Raw genomic sequence first — 6,233 nt, forward strand, 5'->3', positions numbered from 1 at the left:
TTGAAAATCTGTTTAGATGACTAAGATCTATTTTGAACTTTTATGTATGGCTCTCCATTTATTCCAACTCTCTCATATGTGTCACTTTAAATAGTTCCTCAGGGGAACTTTGGAACAGCCCTGGGGAAGACTGTGGAGGAGTAAGTTTGTCTTATCTCAGCTCAGAACTCTGTATACATCAGTGAGATTTCTGGATTCCAGGCAGACTTTCGGAGCTGCCTGTTTTCAGGAATCAATATCATTGATGCTTGTTGTTTGTCTGTTAGTGGATTGAGAGAGTAAATTTAACTGGGCAATTGGTTGTTAGGTCAGTTACATATCAACTCAGTTTTATGAACTGGGTTGAATCTAACCCAAGTCACTCCAACTTCTTCCTGGACTGGTGGAGCCCAAGACCAGCCAGGGAAGGGGTATCTAGTCGAGCTTTTGAGGGTCTTAGTCTCTGAGGTGTAGTTTAGCAATTGGAGCAGGCTAAGGGCTTTCAGGACTCACATTCAGGGGAGCAGTTGGGGGGGCAATGATTCAGAATTCCCGGGAGACCATTCTTTCTTAGATTTCTGCCTCTGGGGAGGTGAGCACTGCTGTACCCCTTGGAACGGGTGGTATTTCGTCTGCTAGAGTGAAGTCTCGGCCTCTGGGGTCCACACCCTGGAAAGGGGTTATGGTGGGGTGAGTCCGAGATCCCTGTGGAGGTAAAAGCAGCCTCTGCCTCATCTCTGCCTTCTAAACCACGGGCACATGTGCAGTTTCGCATCCTGCCGCAGAAATGGGTGGTGGCGCTCTGGCGCTGCGAATGGAGCGTTCTGGCGGCTGCGCTTTCACTATGCTCCTTGAGCTCTCCAAGTGTGTGTTTGCATGTGTATTTGTGTGTGTGTGGGGGGGGGGTGTGGGAGTGATTATCATTTTGTGGTGCCTGGACAACAGGGTGCAGAGGCATGCCATGACCCTGGGGCCAGAAAGGATCGAAGAATATCAACTAGCTTAGTGACAGTCCTAAGAGGAAGCCAAGAAGGTCTTTAGGGACCCAGGTATTGCCTTCCAGGGTGGCCTGCCAGTAAGTCTGCACAGTGCCCTGGACTCTGGTCGCAAAGACTTTCAGGAAAAGAGGTGTAGTTGGGCAGTTTGGGGGCATTCCCCTCTGAGACCTGCTTGATGGGGGCCAGTGAAGTGGAGAGAACTGGGCTTTGGTGGGGTGAGCAGGCTTGTCAGTCGATGTGGCTCCAAAGCCTGTTGATTTCAGGGAGACTGTGACCAGGTGTGTCAGGCACCCACAGGCAGTAACTGGAGGTCTCTAGCTGGGACCAGAGACCCACACTCATGGCACGTGGCTGGGAGAAGAACAGGAAGAAAGCAACAACTTGTGCAGGTTGTTGTAGGGCAGATGTGGCATTGGGACTTCGGTCTACCTTCCTGTGACTCATTTCTGCTTCTAGATCTGTTTCCTCGCTCAGCTCTGAAAGAGGCTGTGGCAGGCATGTAGAGGGCAATTGGAGAACAGCCCAGAGCCCAGGAGCATGTACTCCTTACTCCTTCTCCCCTTACTCCTTCATTGGCAAACAATGGGACCGATTTCCTAGGTTTTTAGTGGAAACTGACCTCTCTAGGGGCTACCCTCATCCGGTAATCTCCTGAGATCCCACCAAGCTGAGCCAGGAACTTCACTTCTTTGAGCCCCATGTACTGGTCCCTTTTGTTTCTGGGTCCAGCACAGATGCTAATAAATATTTGTTGAAAGAACAAAGAACCCTGTGTTATTGCTTGATGCATTTATGTGCTTGGATGGTTTCTATTCGGGGAACAAGGCTGTGTCCAGAGCCCACCAGAGACTGCAGGAAATAAAGCAAGTGTGTGCAGATGTGGGGGCACCTGGAAGGCGATTTACACGGAGGCAGGGAGAGCAGCTCAATTCGCATGAGCAGGTCTGCTTTTCCCTTGGCCCCACGACAAGGTAGAAAAAAGATAGCAACTATGGGCTAGTTGCTCAAGGTCAACTGTGTCAACCATGGGACAACCTCCACTACTGGAAGAAGTTATGTGAGGGTGAATGTGAGTCCTCAAGCAACAGGAAGGTTCCAGGTGGACCCTACATAAGTTGCTAAAAGCCAGAAGCCCTGTTAAACGGAGCAAATACTGATTTGAAGCTTTTGAATTAGAGTTGGCTAGAATTTGACTTGAATTTATTTTCATATCTTGCCATATATTGAATCATTTTTGAATGGCACACAAATCATCTTCATGAATTCCAAGTGGTCTGCTAATTTTAGAACTTGTTTTTCATAGCCAGTATGACATATTCCCCTTACAGTGCTAGAGAAAGAGCCAGAACTTTGGATTGTTGGCCCCTCACAGTCCCAACTGGAAGAAAAGGCAACTCTTGCTACTAAGCCATGCTTTGGAGGCCTTAGTAAGAGATCGAGTGACACCACATGGTGGGGTTTCACCCAGAACCACAACTTACCTCATTGGGTGGTTGGAGGGCAATGAAGGTATCAGCTTGGAGTGGAGAAAGAAGTGAGGAGAGTTTAAGAAAGGGAAGAGATGAAGGAAGGAAAGGAAGCAGGTGTACAGAGAAGGAAAGAGGTAGAGCGGGCATTTTCTGGATCCTCTCTTATTGACTTGCTGCTATGTGGGGATGACAGCCAGAAAACCTTAACTCAGCCTTCCAAGCTAAGATAGTCCCCTACATCCAGTATTCATTCAATGCATAGTTATGGGGTTGGGGGTACCTGGAGGTAGATGGGCACAGCTGTCATTCATAGCCAAGAATTGAGCTTGGTGCTCCTGTGAGTGTAGCAGTTACCCGTGTCTCCTGGGCATCTCACTCCCAGATCCTTGTAGTGGTTCTTTAAGCTGGCCCTCCAGGTTCAGCTAGAGGCAATGTCTGAAGATGCCCCCACCCACCCCCATCTCCAAAACTTTATTTTTCACTTTCACTACATCTGCCTTTTGTCCACCCACTCCCCTTTTATCTTCCATGATCTTTCCTCTTTTGGGTTTCTTCTCTCTCACTCTCTCTGGCCTTTGACACACACACACACACACACTCAGAAGTGTTTATTCATTGCTCCTGGTTCTGTGCTCACAAATGAATTCCAACATTACAGAGGATCATATGCCATGCTGAGATCAAATCCTGGTTGGTAGCATTGAAGACAAGCATCTTACCCCATCTCTAGCTCTTCTGCCTGTGTTCCTCACTTTTTCTCCACCGAAGCCCCTTTTACTCCATATTTCCTTTTCTCCTCTCTCCTTGCCCTTCTTTGCTTTCTTCTATCCAGCCGTTAGTCACATTCTCTGTTGTTACCTTTTCTCCTTCCTTGGATTCTGCACCTGCTCTCCTTTCCTTTTCCTTCGAGTTTGTCTTTGAAACTTTTCTTCATTTTTTTCCTCTCCTCCACAGTTCTATCTTCTCCATTTGGCCTTTCTTCCCATTTCTGCTCCCCCATGGCCTGCCTCCTTTCCTGAATGCCTTCCTTTCCCATCACTTTCCCTTTCATTTCCTTTCTCCTTTCTCTTCCCCCTTCTCCTTGTATACCTTTCCCTTCTCCATCCTCTTCTCCTTTTCCTCCCCTCCTCTCTTTCTCCCCCTCCCACAGTAATTCCTCTATCATCAGGTACCAGCTCTAGAGTGGCATCTATAGGCTAGTAATTTGCCTTGGCATCCGTAGAAAGCTGGGAGGTAGGGCTCCTCCAACCTTGTCTTCTGCTCAACCAGTACTCTGGGCATGGCAAAATCTTAGGGCATTTCAGTATCACTTGCTGTGTCCCCAGTCCTGCTCTGGCCCCAGTCCTGATGTTGCTGGCTCTGTCTTGGTATCATCAACTCAAATGTCACTGGGCTGCCCTACTTGGAGTGATTCTCAGCAACATTCCAAGATTATTGGCTGGAAGCCCAGCTAAAGTCATCCTCAGCTGGTCTGGAAGTATTAAGAAAGTTTGAGGGGGAGAAGAGAGTAAAGATATTTTAATGAGAGAAACTGTTGGTGCAAATTGAGAGGTAGAACAAAGTCCTTGTTTCTGCAGGAAAGATGAATTGAAAGAAGAAAACAAAGGAGCAAGCAGAGAATCCTGGCAGATCTGAGAGTAGACCTGGGAGCAGCAGGAGGAACTTGCCCTATGCCAGACTTCGCTTGCAGCATTTGCAAGAGATGGAGGCTCCCCTTCTGAGCCTAGTTCAATGCAACTTCTCTGTAGACTGGAGAGAGGGAGAACTGAGGAATCTCCCTCCTGAAAGAGCAGCCTTGATCTCATACATGCACACAGAGGAAGGGACAGATGAGTTGTCAGGGTGACCCAGCTTATAAAAGGTCAAAAAGCCCAAGTCAGAACTATTAATCTCATTAGCCCTATGATGACTTTCCCTGGTTTTGGCCACCAAATTCCTGCCAGGGCTGCTTCCCAACATTCTGAGACTCAGTGAGACTTGATTGGGTCTGTAAAATATGTGACTCCAGAGATATCTTGAGCAAGCAGGCAAAGATGAGAAATCTGTATTGGTTGCCATCAGCATTCCTGCAGCCTGGCAAAACACACACACACACACACACACAGAGAGAGAAGCAGCGTCCCTTGAAAACCCACACTGGCCTGAGTGCAAGGCTCTGTACTCACATCCCCACCCTCCTTCCCATGCTGTGGGGTCTCAGTTGCTTTGAGCTGACATCAGGAGAGATGAACTCATGTGGAGGAGCCCTGGGAGAGAGTAGGCTGACTGTGATGGTGCCTTTTTCAAGTCCACAGTCACTGCCATTGCAATGGGCTACCATATTGGGAAGGTAAAAGAAAGAGAAAATTGCCCTGTGAGCAATTTGGCTTAACCATAAATATCCCTGATAATCCCTCAAACTGGCACCAAGCTTTGTTGTCATTAGGCTCTGCCCATGTATCAATTCACTGGCTGGTTGTGATGGTCTTTAAAGGGGGAGCAAGAGCAGATCTGAGAGCCAGGTCTTCTTCCAAAGCCCTGGGTAGGGGATCTCTGAAGTAGTAGGGGGGCACCTAGCCTCAAGGGCAAGAGACATCACCGTCTGATGAGGGGGAGCTGTGGTGACCTGCTCTTCTTCTCTTCTCTTTCTTGCTTGAGATTAATATTCTTTGTGTTGAGGTAAAACTTTCGTAATATCATTCATCATTTTCAGCATTTACAGGATATAATTCAATAGCATTTTGCATGTTCACGCTGTTGTTCTACTCAGCTACCTATATATTTCCAGAAACACTACATGGATATCCCCCCCCCCAAAAAAAAAGTCAATTCTCATGACTCATTCTCAGTGCGTTTCTTTTCCCTTAAGAAAATGTACTAATAAGACTCATGTGTGGGCCTCAGGTAAAAAAAGTGGAGTTAAATACCCATCTTTTCAGAAAAGATGGTTAAAATCACCCGTGGGGTCTGCAAGGCCCTTCTCTTTTGTGATGTTGCCATTACACTTTCATTCCAGATCCCCACAACAACCTCCCCCTGCAATGGGAACCCACTCTAATATATTTGAGATGAATCACTGAATATGTATGCGTTTTTGTAAAATATAGTATTGTTTTGCGTATGTGTTCTTAATTTGCATTTGAATGTCATTGTGCTATAAATCTTCTGTTTCTATTTTTTGATATCTTTATTTAAGCACCTTGATTACAAACATGTTTGTAGGAAGTTTTAGTCATAAAAAGAACACCCAAATTCACCAGTGCAACATTCCCATCACCAATGTCCCAATCTGTTTCCTCACCAGCACCCCCACTTGTATTCAACACAGTCATTCCACTTCTCTCACTCATTGACATTGTCACCATAGTAGTTAGTGTAGTTATTTCTCTAGCTGCACTCACCACTCTTTGTGGTGAGCTTCATATTGTGAGCCATTTCTTCCAGCCCTCATTTCTATTGTCTCTGGGCATTATTACAATGCTGTCTTTTATTTTTCTTAAAACCCATAGATGAGTGAGACTATTCTGTGTCTATTTCTCTCTCTCTGGCTTATTTCATTCAGTATAATAGATTCCATGTACATCTACGTATAGGAATATTTCATGACTTCATCTCTCCTGGTGACTGGATAATATTACATTGTGTATATGTACCACAGTTTCTTTAGCCATTCATCTGCTGAACGGCATCTTGGTTGTTTTCACAGACAGGCTATTGTAAATAGCGCTGCAATGAATATTACTCAGATGCCTATCTACTTCCAGAAACACTACATGGATGCCCCCCCAAACCCAGTCAATCCTCATGA

Source organism: Suncus etruscus, chromosome X, assembly GCF_024139225.1.
Source record: "Suncus etruscus isolate mSunEtr1 chromosome X, mSunEtr1.pri.cur, whole genome shotgun sequence".
Lineage (NCBI taxonomy): Eukaryota > Metazoa > Chordata > Mammalia > Eulipotyphla > Soricidae > Suncus > Suncus etruscus.